At 39.5% G+C, this 18,688-nt stretch overlaps 1 protein-coding gene across 3 annotated transcripts in view; it reads left to right on the forward strand.

Annotated features, from left to right (window-relative positions):
- Positions 1 to 3,265: 3,265 nt before the first annotated feature.
- LOC123615988 (1-phosphatidylinositol 4,5-bisphosphate phosphodiesterase eta-1-like) overlaps positions 3,266 to 18,688 on the forward strand; it is a 117,672-nt gene continuing 102,249 nt past the window's right edge. The window contains exon 1 of one of the 3 annotated variants that reach the window (XM_074369190.1): positions 3,266 to 3,581. The gene's annotated coding sequence lies outside the window, so the exon portion shown is untranslated. Of the gene's footprint in view, positions 3,582 to 8,968; positions 9,190 to 18,688 lie in introns of those variants that run through there. The other 2 variants (XM_074369185.1, XM_074369197.1) reach the window with 2 other exon arrangements.

Consider the following 18,688-nt stretch of genomic DNA (forward strand, 5'->3'; position numbering starts at 1 on the left):
GACGGAAGCCCTTATCCTTTCTCCTATCTTAAGGTAGGAGTCAGTACATTGCCTTTTCCTCTCAAGCTAGTTTGATTTGGGGTTTTTATCTGGAAGTCTTGACCAGTACAGGATGCAGAGCTATAAGGACAGTTACTGCTCTGTATTTCAGGAGTACTATCTCTACTCCAGCCAAGACTAAAGCAGTGCCTGGTACATGGCAAGTACTTAAAAAATAGATGTTGAAAGAGCGATAACAACTCCTAGGTAACTGTTAAATTCTCCGGTCATTCTCTTGATTTCTTGGTGCATTGATTAAAATAGGGATAATAGTCATGTCCTTCACTCCCTTGCTTCATGCATGTAACTTAAAGATGACTGCTGGTTAAATTTGAGTCTCTTAAATATAGCTATTTTTGCAGCTGGAAGCATGATTTTTGTACAGCTAGAAAAAGCTATTTCCAATGCAGATTTCTAGTGCAGTTTTCTAAGAAAGCCTTTACGATATGCAGCACACCAGGCCCACCACGAGGCATATCAATCATCTTACCATGTATCAGGCACCTTTTACAGGATTTTCTGTGATCTTGGTGTCAGGGCACATTCTGTATCAAGGCAGAGGTGATATGTAGAGATCTGGCAGCTATTTAGAAAGGAGGCCAGGCAGTGCTGTGCCAGTATAATTAATGAGAGTCATCGCTCTGGAAGCGAGAGTAGAGTGGGGGTTGGGAAGGATGTCTTTCACCAGTCAATGGCATTTAAGAAAAATTGGTGCTTTCATAGCCCTTTTACTGTTGGGAGGAGAAACAGTGCTGGAAAGGGCTTTCTGTAGCTCGCTGCATGGATGGAGGTCCTTGTGTATAGGGAAGCAAGGAGGATTCAACCCCAGACTTTTCAGCAGGGCGGTTTTCAACCTTGAATTGCGCTACCCGTAGGAGTCCCTTACACTTGGAAATCCTTACTAAAAGATTTTAGCTTACGTGACCAAGAGACCATTCAAAAAAGGTACTTTATTACCATATAGGGCTTTTGTTTTACTTGCCCAAAGAAGTATTAACTGAGGTCCCATTTTCTCCAATTCACTTGTAACCAGCAAAGGAAGAAGGGGGTATTATTTGTTTTGTTTTCCTATTGACTGTTTGGTAACCATGGAAGGGTCTGTGTAACCTAGAGAGGCTGTTTACTACCCGCTGTCTAACCCCTTTCTTACTGTTCCCTCTGATTGTCACAAGCTGGGAAAAATTGTTCTGTCCTGCATCTAAAGATTTAGCAATGTAACAATATTTTCTTGGTTTTGGTTGGTAATTTTTCTCTGATTAATGGTGAAAAAAAGAGATTCAGAGGGAAAAGCTACAGTAAAGATTTATAGATATATACATTTAAGACCCTGATTAACTATGATTCACACCAACTTGGTTGCCTTTGGGGAGAAGGGCCCGGAGATACTGTTTTTAGCTGTATCTGCGATGCTTTATTTAAAAAAAGAAGGGGTGGGGGAGCATGTTTATTATATGGGTGTTTGCCTTGTTTTTGGTAGGTTTGAAATATTGCATGATATAAAAAATGTGAAGTTCTCAAAATTATGGAACTTTATTAAAACCATCAAAATAAAGAATGCATAGCAAACAAGTGCGCTTGTTATGAACTTTGTATCTGAGTTTATTTCACCATGGGCATCTGCAGTTTTTCATGTATGAGAGACACAAACACAGGAGGTTGGCAAGAGTGGTGGTGGATAACCTCCATGGTTGCCTTAGTGGTGGTCTTAGTATCTTTCTCTTCTTTTTTTTGCCGGGGGGGGGGTGCTTTCTAGTCACCATGGAGATTACCAGCCAAACAAATCTCTAAAAAGCAATCTAGGGGTAGAAGGTTATCTGTTTTATTTCTTATAAATTGGGGATTTGCTGTGCGGTAAGAAAATTTGGGAAGGTTTCCTTCCATGGAGCCAAAGGACCTTCCTTATACATCTTTTCCCAAACTGATTTCTTCCTGGTACCCTGGCAGGAAGGAATCCAAATGACTATTTTGGTGGCTTTTTTCCTTTTTTTTCTGAGAGTCCAGGACTGCTTTCTGGATAAAGTTTCTTCTTGCCCATGGTGCTTTGCTGTAACATTGTAATTGCCTCTGTTGAATTGAATAATACAAATGAGTTGTTTCTATGGTATCGGCGAAGTGGGATGAAAAGGTGAAACCCTAGATCTCGCGCTGAGAGGTCACGGTGCTACCCTCCCACCCCACACCAACTGTCCGTCAAAGCTGACGGGCAGCCAGGCCGGGTTCTCAGAGCCCCAGCACTCATTTGTAACTTCCTGAGCAAATTCACGCTTGAAAAAGAAAATGACTTTAGTTTATATTGTCACTAAGCCCAGAAAATCCCTGCCAACTCCAAGCTGCCAGCTTTTCTAGGACCTTCTTATTGGTGGAGAATTTTAAACTGAAGGTGAGTGAAGAGCAGCGTCTCCCAGTCCCTCCCAGCCAGGCTTTGAACTAACAATAGGGCAGGTTGAATGAAGGCTGATAAATGCAAATCCTGGAATCCCGAAGCCGGATCACACCGCTGCTGCCTGGGCCAGCGGTTGTCCGCGTTCCAGCAGCCGCACCAACTTGGTCACTCGCCACGTTAGGACGAAGACTAGATTTCATCGTTTCAGCATCATTTGAGTGCCAACTGTGTGCAAGCTTTCCTCTGCCAGGGCCGTGACTCCACGTCATCGCACGATGGCCGCTTGAGTCCACCTGCCACCAATTTATCTGATTGAATGGCCTGTTAATGCTTAGGACAAGCACCTGGAGAAAGACGGGGCGGGGGGTGGATGGGGAAGGGGGAAGAATAAAAGCAGGGTGTTAAATACCTCCCCCTTTCTCAGTGTTAGCTGCACTCTACTCGAAGCAGATCTCATTGGTTTTAACAGCATAATAGATGCTATTTTCTTAGAATGCTAAAAAAACAGGAGGCGAAATAAGATGGGCAGTTCGGAATTTCCTTTAAGATGTGGTTCTGGAACTTTTTACTTTGGGGCAAACTGCACACAATCTCTGCGCCCTTCCTCTCCAACTTTGTTTTGCCAAACTCCTTTACCTCTCCACCACAGACGCTGTCTGGAGCACAGCCCCAAACTGAGTATCAAGGGGGTTTCCCTGAGTTTGGGAACCTTTGAAACTTGAGCGAGGGGGCGGGTGGAGGGAGACTTCATTCCCAGTGCTTCTGGCCCTTGCCTGCCCTCTGAGGAGGTGTAGGCGCAGAGCTCGGCCCCGGACACCCAGTGGAAGGTGGCGGTAACTCCAGTCCACTCTCCCCAGCTCCAGTTCCTGATTTCCGAGGGAGCTGCGGGGCTGGGAGGGAGGGGGCTCCAGAGTGAGCGTGAGGATTTGAATGAGAAAGCAGGTTGTGGTGGTGGCGCCCCACTCTGCCCAGCCCGTCTCGGGGTTTTCTGCAGGCTGGTGTGGAGAAGAGCTCCTCTGGGGGGCTTTCCTGCCCCTCGACACGGTTTTGGAGTTGGAGTAGCAGGAGCTAATAACTCATCACGCCGGCACTTTGGAGGTTGCCCCTCTGTCCGGGACTCTGAGGAATACTTCATCTGCGAAAGCTCAAAGTTGAACAGGTCAGTGATTTTGGGGGACTGGGGAGGAACGAGAAAGAAAAAGAGGACTGGTACAGCAGTCCAGGTGTTTCCGGCCGGCACACGCTCTCGAGTGGTGGTGTGAGTAGGAATTCCCCAAACCCCTGTGCGGAGAACTGGACCACGGCTGGTCTTGGGGTACCGTAATTCTAAAGGATGTGGATGTGTGAGCCCTCGCCAGAATTGAATCCTCGAGTCTCTTTTGGTGAGTGGGGTTTGCGCCCTGTGTAGGGTAAAGCATGGCTCTCTGTAGGAGGCTCCACTCCCACACGGGACCCCCGGGACTGGTTTCTGACCGCGAGACGCCGCAGAGAGAGCAGGTCCTCTTTTCCCAGCAAGGGGAGTGCGGTGTCCATTACACTTGCAGTCTCACGGTTCTTCCTGCGCCCGGTGACCCCACTCAGGAACCTCTCAGGGAGAGAAGACCAGGTGCTCTCAGTTCGAGGAGGATTTACTCCATTGCCCTTTCCTGGAATAAACGAGGGGCACCGGAGCGGCGCGAGGGGGTGGGGGGCAGGTCCCGGCCATTTGGCGACGCGCTCCGCGCCTGCGCGGGGTTCCCATGGCGACGGCGCCGCGAGTCTGAGACGCCGCCCGGAGTGCCCCCCGAAGCCCTGTTCCCAGTTGAGCGTCTGTGGCGCGTATCCCCCGCTCCCCCAGACATTTTCTTTGTTTGTAACTCGGAATAAGTTTATGATCTCATTTTGAAATTAGGAGTTCAGCATTAAAATAGTAACCAACTAAAATTTTAAAGACCTCTCCCACCTCCCACACAATACCACTTTGATCATAGACGAAGGTGAGAAATTGCTTTTTGGGGCAGCATTTGAGAATTTTTCCTCCCTCTTCTAGCCCATGAAAGTGGGGACGAATAAAATATATTTACTTCCTGGTGAGGCCGTTAAAAAAAAATCGGCCAGGTGCTGGCTCTTGAGCATTAAGGGGACAGACCTGTGCCGCCTTACCGCAGGTGAAAAGCCCGGCGTGTACAAACTGGCAACACCTGTGTCCTCCTTTTGGCTTGTTAATGAAAACGAGATGCGCTCCAAAATGGACCAAAGTAAAATGCCAATGAAAAGAAACAAAGGCTTTCCCAGAAGAAGTGATTGTTTTTCCAGTTGCGACGGCGTTTTGATCACTTAGGGGATTAATCTTCTGCAGGGAATGTCTCAAGAAACCTTAACAGGAGCTAGTCAGATTCCTCAAGCTTTCTGTTGAGTCATTTTCCTTTTCTTAAAATTGTGTCTGGACAGCTCTATCCCCCTTTTAAAATCCCATTTGTTTACGCACAGGTTAGCATTTGGCAAGGATACATAACTCAAGGGGTATGTAGAAGGAGCTGTTGCTTCTTTGCTCGCTTTTTCTTAGGGTGTATCAATATTTGGCAGCATGATTGGTACACCTTGTTGCTGTTAAATAAATGTTGGTTAAAATTAGTGTAACTGCTAGTGAAAGTTTAAAACGGAGCTATTCTTCCTGGGATAAAGTGTGGCATAAAAATAGATAAAGTAATATGTGAGTACTGTCTTGCAGTATCCTATTTTTAAATAATTTGCCTTCAAGTACAGTAAATGTTGATTAGTGGTAATTTTCAGACAGTATCCTTCCACCATCAGCAAATGAGGTCAACATAATATTACTTTCCAGATGATTAGCAAATAACATGCTGTTAAAGTTCTCTCTCCCATCCCATTCATTATAAAAGCCGAGACATTATGCAATCCATCTAGCTGAAATGTTTAAAAATGGCCAATTAAGGTTTTTTCTTTTTTCATAAATAAAAAAATAGAAAAACTTAATTTTCAGGTTCAGATACTTTGTGACCCTACTTGGTGGCTTGTAACTGGCTCCAATTCCCTAATTCTCAGTGACATGTGTTTCTGCTGGTTCCAGGAGGTAAACTGCAGTTTAGCAGATCATGGGATAATGAGATTGGCAGTGCTTGGGGGAACGCTGAGGAGAGGCAGTGGGATGAGACAAAGGGAGGGAAGGTTGATGGGCAGAGCCAGGATTTATAGCTTCACCAGATTTCTTCATAAAAGCTGCCGCAGTCATTGCTTCTGTTTGATACATTTTCTCACATGAACATCAGTGAAACTTATTTTTAGGATCAAGCTTCTCAATAACTATAAGGGTAGAATTATAAAAATAGAATAGGTAAAGTTACTTTATGTTAGGGTACTATACTGGGAAAATGCTTACATGTTTTCTTAATTTATTCATTTAGTCAATAAATACATGTTGAAAACTAGTTATATATAAGATCTAAAGAAATCTAGATTTCTGCCCTCAATGAACCAAGCGTTGTGAGTTCTGAAATAATTCTAGTACTGTTTCAGGTTTTCAGGGTAAAGATAATATCTGTGGTTCTCTTAAGGAAAGCAGTTGATGAAGTGCCAGGCACTCAGACATCTAGATTCAGGAACAAATTGATTAAACTTTGATTTTAAAAACCCTGAACGTTGTTTTTAAGCATTTTAGATAAGATTCTCTATATACGCTAAGAAGCATTGTGGCAGGTATTTTCTTACATTTTCGTAGTAGAGAGTCAGCCCTAAAACCTGCAGTCTTGGAAGTACAGCTCTGAGTTGGGGAGGAACAGAAACCCTGGAATTCTCACGTTTCTTAGATGAAGATAAGGTGAGTGATTCAGTAGTCCTTTGTTCTGGCTCCGTGTTTCATGACATCATAAACCTCCTGCAGCTCCCTTCAAAGAATAGTGTCGGTCTGCACGCTTGAGGGATCATGACTATAATTTCTCTGAGCAAAAAAGAAAAGGGAGTGGGGATATAAAATTATGATAGTTGGATAAAAAGAATACAGTAGGGTATTTAAACATTTTAACTTTTGAGCTGGAATAATTTCTCAGCGTTTTTCATAAGTTTAGACTCTATTGAAATCCATTACAGCCGTGACAAACCCCTGGCATAATATTGACCAAGGTTGAGAAACGTTTCCTCTTGTCATTCCTAGGACACGGTTAAGACACAGCAGATTAGGGAGAACGTAGCCTCCTTTCCTTCACCACCTCATGAGTCTACTTATAATTATCAGCTGGGAGAAGCTTGCTGAAGAGCATCCCAATTTGGTTATTGCTCTTTGTCTCGGAAAATCCGACTCAGCTGTGAATTGTGGCCCAAGTGGTGCAGAACTCATTACTTCGAACAATGCCTCCTCGGCCTGGGAAGCATGTTCTGTCTCCTCACTAGCAGGGGCTTATCCCAGGCTGGCTTTGCTCACAAGGAAAATCATTTAGACACAGTTCACTGGACACTCACTCACATCTCTTTGACACCCGTGACCATTTTTATTTAAGGAGAAATCCAGCACCACTGGTCGGTGTACCGAATTAGAAGTGCATTTTAAGAAGCCCGTGAAGAAGTTTACACAGCTTTGTGTTATTATCATCAAGGTCTCTGTCTTGTGTGCTTCAAAGGAAAGAGGGCAGGATGGATAAGGAAGGGACAACTAAGAAAACTTTAATAGCAAAGTTGAAAAAAAAATTCTCACCAAGTCTGCATTTTCAATGCACTAAACTAAACGCTTGTGCCTCATTAAATCTCATAAAATTACAGAGCAGGAAAATACCCCTACCATGTACCTTACATAAATCAGGAAACCAGGGCCCAAGGTTGCTAAATGATTTTCTTAACGTCACACAGCTAATAAATGAAAGAACTGGGATGAACATATTCTAATTTCAAATGATCCTGCTGCTTCCAAGAAGTCTAGGGAGGGCAGACGTGAAACCCTTGCTCTAGATTTTGGTATCTGTAACGATGGGAAATTCCTAGAGTTGTAATTATAAAATGGTCAAACATCAGCAATGTTTCATGGCTTAGTCTAATTTCCCTGAGTGGAACTGACAGTAGGCCTCTCCTGATGAGACATTTGGTTATACGCACCTGTATATCATGGGAACATACATGGTTCCTATGCATAACTGCAAAAGAGATCTCTCTCAGTTTGTATTTTGGCCTGAGGAATTCTGCCATGATTAGGATTTAATACAAGGCAGAACAGCTTTTCTGGTTACTGTCCAGTAAATATCTTAAACAAGGTGTTCTGGAAGAAAAGAAGGATATGAACAGTAATATATTCCAACCATGGGTGTGGGCATTTACTTTAGGTTTATTTAAAACTCATAAAAATTAAGAGATTCAGGAATTATAATCCCATGTTCCTAGAGATTAGTTTCTTGCCCAAGATCTAAGTGAGGATGGAATTGTCTTGGAATTTGAACTGTCTGCCTCCTCCATGCTCTAACACAACATGTTCCCACTCAGAAAAGCAAAGCTAAAATTATAGAAAACATTGAGTTGGTTTTCTTTTCAAATTCACCATGCCATTCAAAATACAGACATTTGGAAGTTGTTCTGATTAGATTTTTGGTGAGTGGAGAAGCTGTGTTCCCTAGATGGAGTTGAGGAGGTTATAAATTCAGGCCTGGTTCCAGAAAAACATTCAAGACTTTGTTTATAAACTGTGTTGGCTATTTGTTTAGAAGTGAGTGGTGTTTAGATTCTCTTCTGCAAATGCTTTTCCACATCAAAGTGGCCCACTTATCACTTGGAGTTTGTTGTCAAATTGCCCTGAGTTTAAGGACCCCTCATGATTTTAATGTGTGTTTTCTGGTATCCCAAGACTTAAATATTGATTTGATCTTATATAAACTTTGCTCACTTACTTTTCTTGAAATAGAATGACTTACTGCTGGGTAGAGTCAGATGGTGTCTTTCTGTAATGTTGGACAGTTGCTGAAAATTTCTAAACCTAGGCCAGAAGCTGGAGCTCTGGTGCTCTCACAACTGCTCTGGCCATGGTGTTGAGACTCCTGAGCTGGTTCCAGATTTGCAGTAAATTTGAGCTAGTTTACCCATGAAGAAACAGAGGCTCAGAAATATTTACACTCACACAGCCAAGTTGGGACTTGAACCTTGCCGTTGCCAGCAGACATGGTCTAGTGACCTTATTAGCACACCACGCCTTAAAAGCACACTTCTCTCCTGGGCCTTCTTTCCTTCCTATGTCTCTGACGCCAAGGGAGAAGAAAAGGTTGAGGGTTTGGGAAGAATGGATGATGGACTCCACTTTGGAATTCAGTCCAGCCTTGGTCAGGCACTGCCTAGGACCCTGGAGCGTGCACTGGATTTCTCTCTTTGTGAGTTTCTCTGTGTCTTACCTACTAGCATCCTCTCTTCTCTGTGGCTCGTTCTTTTGAGATTAGCAAGGGACTTAACCTGTCCAGCTGTTCAGGTGCCCGTGCATTAGCTACTAAGTTGCCTCTGGAGGGCAGAAAGATCTAGTTTGGTGCGATCACATGTGAGTTACTGATTAACTGATCTAAGGGAATCATGGTTTCTCTTTCATCTGCCTTCACTTCCTTGTTGCTAGTCCACAAGAACCAAACATTTGAATTCTGCTTCCCACTTCCCTCTTCTCTTGCTCTTGAATTTAACTGAAGGAGCCTCTGGACCTTGAAACAGGTCTCCCTGGAGTGCTAACGGGACCTCTGCAAAACTACCCCTGGTGGGAACTTTGAAAATCAATACAGTTTTTTCGAAGGTCAGAATACTGGACCAGGAGTTAAGTGAGTTGATTTGCTGTGTAATTGTATGTAATTTGATTTTCTAGACCACCTATTTCTTTTTTGCCAAACAACTGTTTCTTAACTTTGAGTGATATGGGAATCATTGAAAAGAAATTAAAAAAAAAATGAGATTTCTTTATAGAAAAAGGAGTCAGGATTATGTAAAGACCCTTTAACTTTTATTTCAGTTTAAAGACTTTTGTTTCCGTACAACCATTTGGATAAAACAAAGAAAAGGAGGGTTAAGGGAAAAAAGGAAGTTTTCCTGTCTGCATATAGAATATCCCAGGGAGGGTACACTAGAAACTAATAATGTTGATTGCTGGGAGACAGATACCAGAGGTAAACTGTTCATTGTATACCCTTTAATGCCTTTGGATTTTGAAACTTAATAAGTAAAATTAAAGTTAAACAAAAATATTTGGGTTTCAATAATAAAGAAGTAAGTAACCACCTCCTGGCTCCTAAGTGGTAGAAATAGGAAACTGGGAAGCAACTTTAAAGAAACTATCTTTTTTACCATCTTTTTAAGTCTCACTGAAGTTCACATTTACTAATCCTTTTTTCGTATTTAGTAATCGTTTTTTTTTTTCGTATTTAATAACTTTTAAAAGCAGTGTTCTTTAAGCTCTTCTGGATTTCGATAACAGGGGTTGGGGAGGTGTTTTTTTGTTTGTTTTTGAATTTTCATAGTTTTCTTCCCGTTCAGAAAACGTCAGCTATTGGCTGCAACCAGACTCAGGAGGCCAATGGGAGTCAGACCTGTCCCACTCCTGAGCCACTGAATCTGTCTTATGCTGTCAGGGTGTTTCTGGAGACAAGGCTAGAAAGTTCCCCCACCCCTTGTTTTTCTTCCCTGTAATGTGATTATTTTATTTTCTGGAGCGGTGTATTAATGTGAGTGTGTGAATGTCAGATAGATCTTGTCTTCTCAAATTGAAAACGGAAAAATAGAATTGCATCCAAATGTTTTATCCTGAACCATGGTTTTCTCATTTGAAATAGCCTGTGAATTGGAAGAATTTTTCTGTTTGCTGGGTAAACTGTTAAAATGCACCCTTGGAAGAGAGTGAACACAAACTGTGTACCAACTTCTTTTTCACTCTTCAAAAGAGAGAAATGTGAAATCTATTATTTAGCGTCCAAGTTTCAATCAAAAACAACGACACAAGTCAGGATCAGTTTTCAGCACTTTCTTGAAAACATCTCATCTCAGATTTGGTGAAGTAAAAACCTCACAGAATTCTTCTTCTTGCTATGTTACTTTTGTTAGAAAAGAGTAACTGAATAGATCATACATTCTCATGCTTGAATTTTTTTTGTAGGCTAAAGGACATTTAGTGAAAATTCTCTCACACCTCTGTCCCTCAGCCATCCAGTTCTTTCTCCAAAAGACCAATAGTACTGTTAGTTTCTTTTGTAATTTTTCAGAAAGATATATATATATATCTATATATATATCTATATATATATCTCTATATATATACACAAGCAAATACATATGGATGCTTTAAAAAAAATCAAATGGTAATGCACTATTCATATGATTCTGCACATTTTTCTTGTAACTGTATTTTGTATATCATTCCATATCAGCATATAGAGCTTCTTAATTCTTTTAACTTTATTTTTTAAAAGCAATTTTAGGTTCACAGCAAAATTGAGGGGAAGGTATAGAAACTTTCCCATATACTCCCTGCCCTGCACACTTGCACAGACTCCCCATTATCAACATCCTTCAGCAGAGCGGTACATCTGTTCCAGTTGATGATCCTACACTGACTCATCATAGTCATTTAAGTACATGGTTTACACCACTGTTAACTCTTCGTGTTGGGCATTCTCTGGGCTTGGACAAATGTATAATGACCTGTCTCCACCATATGGTGTCATACACTTTGTTTTCATTGCCCTAAAAATCCTGTGCTCTGCCTATTCATCTCTTTCCTACTCTTCAACCTCAGGCAACATTGATCTTTTCACTGTCTCCATAGTTTTGCCTTTTCCAGAATGTCCTACAGTTGGAATCATGTTATGTAGCCTTTCCAGATAGGCTTTTTTCATTTAATAATGTGAAAAGTTTCCTCCAGGGCTTAATACTTTATTTCTTTTTAGTGCCAAATAATATTCCATTGCCTGGATGTACCACAGTTTATTTATCCATTCACCTACTGCAGGACATCTTGGTTACTTCCAAGTTTTGGCAATTAATAAAGCTGCTACACATATTCATATGTAGGTTTTTGTGTGCACATAAGTTTTCAACCCCTTTGGGTAAATACCAAGGAGTCCAATTGCTGGATAGTTTAGTAAGAATATGTTTTGTTTTGTAAGAAACTGCCAGACAATTTTCCAAAGTGGCTGTACCATTTTAAATTCCCACCAGTGATGCAGGAGAATTCCTGTTGCTTCACATCCTAAGCAGCATTTGATGGTGTTAGCATTCTGGATTTTGGCTTTTCTAAGAGGTCTATTGTAGTATCTTGTTCTAATTTGCATTTCCTGATGATACATGATGGAGAGCATCTTTTCATAAAATGCTTTCTTGTTATCTGTTTATCTTCTTTGGGGTTGTGTCTGTTAAGATTTCTGGCTCAGGTATTAATCAGGTTTTTTTTTTAATTTTATTACTGAGTTTTAAATTTGAAGAATTCTGTGTATATGGTGGATAACAGTCCTTTATCAGATGTCATTTACAAATATTCTCTCCTAGTCTGTGGCTTGTCTTCTCATTCTGTTGATACTGTCTTTCACAGAGCAGAAGTTTTAAATTTTAATGAGGTTCAGCTTATCAATTCTTTGTTTCTCATCCCTTTGGTGTTGTATCTAAAATGTCATCACCGTGCCCAAGATCATCTACATTTTCTCTTACATTATCTTACATTGTCTTCTAGGAATTTTACAGTTTTGTGATTCACATTTATGTTTGTGACTCATTTTGAGTTGATTTTTGTGAAAGGTGTAAGGTTGAGGTCTAGATTTTTTTGTTTTGTTTTTGCATGTAGATGTCCAGTTGTTCCAGCACAATTGGTTGAAAAGACCGTCTTTGTTCTGTGGTATTGCCTTTGCTCCTTTGTCAAAGATCAGTTGATGCTGTTTATGTGGGTCTATTTCTGGGCTGTCCACTCTGTGCCATTGATCTATTTATCTGTTCTTTCTTCAGTACCACACTGTCTTGATTACTGCAGCTTTATAGTAAGTCTTGAAGTTGGATTGTGTCAATCTTCAGCTTTGTTCTTTAATATTGTGGTGGCTATTCTGGATACTTTTTTTTTTTAAATAGCTACATATTTTCTATTGTATGGATAAATTAAAATTTAACTGAATTAATGGGCATTTAGGCTGCTTCCGATCTTTTGAAAACAACAGTGCAGTAAATAACCCTATATTCACATAGTTTGCACATGTTCAAGTGTGTAAGATATTTTTTTGGAAGTGGGATCGCCAAGGCAAAGGTATTTACATTTGCAATTTTGATAAATATTGTCAAATTGGCCTCCACAGAATTTGTACAGTTCATACTCTTATCAGAAGTGTATTATGTGATGATTTCTCCATACCCTCACTGACACAGTTTGTCATCAAACTTTCTGACTTTTGCTAATCTGATAGGTAAAAAAATTAGCATCTTGGTATAGATAAAACTTTCTCATATTCACTTACAGGTGATCTTTACAAATTTCTATTTTGAGCAGAGCCTCAGAGTAGAAGGTGTCACTTCATTTTTTTCTAGTAGAGATTAAAAAATCAATTTTGAAGAAGCAAGTGAACCACTGCATGATAGAGGATCGAAGTCAGTACACTTACTTTTCTTAAATAATAGGCTTTTAGTTCCTTTTCACACTTCTTCCAAGTCTCAACATTTCACTCATCCCCCCAGGTCTAGGAGAGCTGATGCCTTTGGTACCCAAAAGCATCTCCAGTCCTGGCAGGATGGTGTCAACCTTGGGCTTGGCGGTAGCGCTGCTTGGTTCCCACTCCCTGGAACTGAAGCTGTCTTGAATTCCTTATGGCTCTTGTGGCTGCATAGGTTCTCGTGTCCCAGCATTACTGAAGGAAAGAAGATATGTTGAGCATTCAGACTTCGGTGGGTTCTGATGCTGTTTGGACACTCTGGGATCCCTGCTCTTCCATGAATGTGGACAAGATTCTATTGGAGTAATGGAGGATGCTGAGGGTAGCAGTGAACCAGGTCCTGGCCACTAGAATATTCTGCCTCACTCCAGCTCCCATGATTTTAGCGTGAACATATTAGGTATTCAAAGGAAGGAAACTATGCAACAGAATGCAATAGAAGAAAATAGGTAGGCCAGGGGCAAATAACCAGGAGTTCATTACTGTATTTATAATCTTTTTTTTAAGTTTTTTTTTTATTGAGTTATAGTCATTTACAATGTTGTGTCAAATTCCAGTGTAGAGCACAATTTTTCAGTTATACATGAACATACGTATATTCATTGTCACATTTTTTTTTTCCGCTGTGAGCCACCACAAGATCTTGTATATATTTCCCTGTGCTATACAGTATAATCTTGTTTATCTATTCTACATTTTGAAATCCCAGTCTGTCCCCTCCCACTCCCTGCCCCCTTGGCAACCACAAGTTTGTATTCTATGTCTATGAGTCTGTTTCTGTTTTGTACTCATTTATTATTATTATTTTTTTAGATTCCACATATGAGCGATCTCATACAGTATTTTCCTTTCTCTTTCTGGCTTATGTCACTTAGAATGACATTCTCCAGGAGCATCCATGTTGCTGCAAATGGCGTTATGTTGTTGTTTTTATGGCTGAATAGTATTCCATTGTATAAATATACCACATCTTCTTTATCCAGTCATCTGTTGATGGACATTTAGGCTGTCTCCATGTCTTGGCTATTGTAAATAGTGCTGCTGTATCTATATCTTTTTTGCACTAGTTTAAGAAAAAAAAAAAAACCTACCAAAACCCACACTATAAATTTAATCTGAGGAATTTGTAATACTCCCTATTGGTTTGGTTTTATCTCCCTATTTTGTCTTATTAACGCTTTCTATGACACTTTCTTCAGATGGCAATTTCAAATGGGCTGTTTATTAGTTAGCCTTAAAGAATCAAGAACTTATAAGATTGAAGAGAGTAAGTTAACGTGAAGTGTGTTGGGTACATTGAACTTGGGTTACCTCCATCAGCTTCTGATTTTTCTCCCCAGAGCTTCTTGAAAATTAAGGATTCAGCACATGAAAAACAAAGCAGAGTTGCCACAATTTAAAATTTTTTGATGATCTTTTGAGCTTGAGAATTTTTGTGACCAAATTAGGAGGAGATGGGGCTTTAAGGGGCTTACTGCTTTAAGGACCTTTTGTATTTCCTTTTTATGATCTTTATTTTTTTCTGATATTCTTATATTTGCATTGATATAAGTTCTCTATTGAACAGTTAGAAGGTTAACATCCCTGCTGGCTTTAGAGAAACTAAACTTGATTTTTTACCTTTACCACCATTATCTTAGGCTAAAATCTTTGCAGAGTTACTGTCTTTATGATCACTACTATCCTTTTAAAAGAGAGATCTATCTCAAGATTTACATTCTGAATAATTTATGTTTAGGCATTATTGGTGAAATGTTACTTTTGACAAATTCCTTATGTATACTTTGTTACATTACATTGTATTTAAACAATATGTGAATAATGTACATTAGTAAATTTTACCTTGATAACTGAGAGTGGTATTTTGGGCACCTACAGTGCCTTCCTCCTAAACTGCCCTGCTCACTCCCCTCCCTTCTCATTTTCCCTTATAAACGTACTTCTCTCTCTCGAGATCTGGTTCTATCTTCCCACCCTCCAGGAACTCTTCCCTGACAGCCTTGGTTTCCTCTCTTTGAACTCTTACAGTATGCTTCATTGGCCATCTAGCATACATTCTGCCATTTTTGGTGCAAGTTTTGTATAAACCTTTTGTTTCTATCTGTGCACTGTTCTCTCATTGAGATCATTGGCTTCTTGATGACTGGGAGCTGGTAGTGTTTCTTCAGGAAGAGTCTTTGAACGTGATCCAAGGTGTTAATATTGGGCTGGATTTCAAGACTGACAGCCACCAAAAGTTGAAATCTAATTACCAAGCAGTCATTCCTTTGGGTGTTGGTTTTTTTTTTTTTTTCCAGTGTAGTTTTAATTTCCAGTTTGCACTTTGTGCCCACTTAAAAAATGATGGAATATATAAATGATGAAAATATGCCAACCCTGACATGAGCATAGGGAATTGGAAAGGATTGTACATTGGAAAGTCCAGATCCCACTACTGGCTCTGCCACTCCTAGTAGTGTGTTCTCTCCCTCTCTCTTCCTCTCTCTCTCTCATTCTTTTTAGAGAAAAAGAAAGATTCACCTCTTATATTCATTATTAGGTAGCAAAATTACATAGACCTTAAAAGTGCAATCATTGGAGTTAGATTTTTATTTAGTTCAAATACCAGTGCTGATACTTGACAGCTGTGGACCTTAGGTAATTACTTAACCTCTCTGTACTTAAGTTTCTCTATCTGTAAAATGGGGGTAATTCTACCTAGCTTTTAGGATTGTTGTAAAGAGGAAATAAAGTAATACTTGTAAAACATTTACCACAACACCTGGCACATAGGAGGTACTAAAATGTATCAGCAGTTTTTACAAAGTAGCAGGCAGGGAGCTAGTACGCTTTGGGGCTAGATCAGGTCCTGATTTGGCTGTCAGACTGCAAGGTTCTGTGGCTTTCAATATGAATTCCCAGAATTGAATACTGTGTCTAGCAAAATAGGTCACCAGTACTCCTACTGAAACTATTTAAAAGTGTTGGGTACAATAGAACGATGATTTTCTTAAATGCAATGGACCTGTAAAAAAGTAATGAATATTCAGGCCAAATGCTAAGTGAAGAGGGGTCTACTGAACAGTGAAGCTGGCTTTTTGTCTTGAGGACAGTTGCCAAACCGGGTTAACTTGAACTTCTGTTTTCATGGCCTGAGGGCACAAGGACAACAAGAGATAAGGTAAGAAGTCTGAGAGGGACCCTTTATAAGCCTAGGTCTTCAGAATGCTTCTCCCTCATCACGAGGGTGTATTGGAATAAAAGCAGAAACAAAAATAAAGCAGTTACTTACCCTCTTTCCAACCCTATAAGACTGTAAAGAAAATCACCTATCAAAAATCTTGATTCTGAGCAGATCTTGATTATTTGGTCCTGAGAATTTGTGATCCTGAATCAGCTCTAATACAGGTGTAGCTGGAATCCCAGTAACGAGGTGGTCAGAAAAACTTAAAGATGAAAATTTGATTTAAAGAGTTCCCACATTATAACTGTCCCTGGTACTAAGCAAACACCAATGTCCCCCCTTCTTTTGGAGGAATCTTTGTTTTTCTTCTTTTGGTTGGAGTATAGTCAGTTTACAATGTGTCAGTTTCTGGTGTACAGCACAATACTTCAGTAATATAGGAACATATATATATTCATTTTCATATTTTTCACATAAATTACTACAAGATATTGAATATAGTTCCCTGTGCTATACAGTATAAACTTGTTGTTTATTAGATTTTGTGAGAATCCTCCTGTATTTCAAAATGAGAGACACTCTTCTAGAGTTCATTAGGTGTTCTGTGAATTCAGTGGGTTTGTAGATGTAATTCTTGGTGTATTTGTGGGAGAGGACGAGCTGTGAGTCTCTCTACTCTGCCATCTTGGCTCAACCCCCTCTGGACGAATCTATTTTTATCCCAGACTTCAAAGAACCCCCACCAATGAAATTAGAAGGAAAAGGAGCATCTCAGAGTATTTAAAAAAAAAAAAATCACTAAACACAAGATGTGAGCTGAGAACAAGAAACTGTAAAGACTAACCAAGCTGATTTGAAAAAAGAGCCAAATAGAATTTTTTCAAGAAAATAATTTAACTCAGTGAATACATATAACAAGCAAACTAACCCAAACTGAACAAGGAAATTTTCAGCTGAATGACAGTGCTGAAGGAAGTTTTTAGATGGCAATAGAGAGGCAAAACAATGAAAAACCCAAAAGAAAGGTTAATCAATGTGGAAGATAGGTAATTCAGATTCAGTATGTTTAAATATAATTTAAGACAGAAGAGAGAAAATGGGAAGAGGCAACACTGAAAGAGATAATAACAGAATTCTCAAGGACCAATAAAAAGCATCACTTTGCATATTCATGAAGTCATCTGAATTCTGTTCAGAATAAGGAAAAAAATCCACACAGAGACAAAAGATAATTAAATTGCCAAACACAGAAGATAAAGAGAAGATCTTAAGCAAGGTCAGAAAGAAGAGGCAGCTTATTTTCAAAGACATGACAAATTATCCTGACACAGCCACAATAGAAGCCGGAAGACAGTAGAATATTAAATTTCATGCACTAATAGAAATTAACTATCAGCTTAGGATTCAGTTTTCATTAAATATATCTTTAAAAAACAAAGACAAAATAAAGACTTTCAGACTCAAAAAACGAAACAAAAACAAAAACCTAGAGGGTTCTCCAGATCCTCATGAAAAGGATACACTTAAAGCAGAAGAAAATTATTCCCAGGTGGAGGGTCTCAAACAAGAAATGAAGACCAAAGAAAAGGAAAATTTGTAACTAAAGCACATGCACTGACTGTATAAAATAATAATGATGTCTTCAGTGGGAACTAGATAAAACAAGTGATGTAAGTTGAAGAAGCAAAAGGAGTCAATGTATCTAAAGTTGCTGTATAGTTTGGGAGGGAGTTAGACACACTGATGAGATTTAGACTTGAATAAGTAAAGTGTGTATGTTAAAACTTCTAAGGCAACCACTAAATTTAGTAAAAGAATGAGTAACTTTCCAGTTAACAGGAGAAAAGAGAATAAATCTCGAAGTTGAGAAAGTTGAGAAAGGAAATATTGAATAGGCAAGACACGGAGCAAACACAAAATAAGATGTATAAGTAAATTCAGATGTATCAGTAACTCTAATCTAAACAAAAGATTGTTAAGACTAGATGAAAACTGAAAATTTAGCCATTTGCTGTTTATAAAAGACACGTATACAGAAAGGTAAAGGTAAAGTAATAGAAAAAGGTAAACCAGTGATTAAAAGCTGAAAATATTGACATCAAAAACTAAAAGCTGGCAATATTGATAACACACAAACTAGACTTTAAATGTCAAAACATTTTTAGAGACAAAAGAGGGTCATACTGATTGAAGAGTTTGAACTCACAAGAAAAGAAAGAACTTGTATGCTTCTTATAATGTGGTCTTAATATATATTAGGCAAAAACTGAGAACTACAATGAGAAACCAGTATATTCCCAGTGGTATTTTAAAATACTTCATCAGCACTTGGTAAAGTGAGGAAAAGATTGGTTACCACATAGATTTGAGAAATACAGTTAAGTTTGAGCTGTTAGACATATGAAGATCAGTGCATCTCGAAACCGTGGGATACATACTATTTTCGAACACACACAGAACATTTATAACCAGTGACCTCAA

This window comes from Camelus bactrianus, chromosome 1 (assembly GCF_048773025.1).
Source record: "Camelus bactrianus isolate YW-2024 breed Bactrian camel chromosome 1, ASM4877302v1, whole genome shotgun sequence".
NCBI classification, from domain to species: Eukaryota; Metazoa; Chordata; class Mammalia; order Artiodactyla; family Camelidae; genus Camelus; species Camelus bactrianus.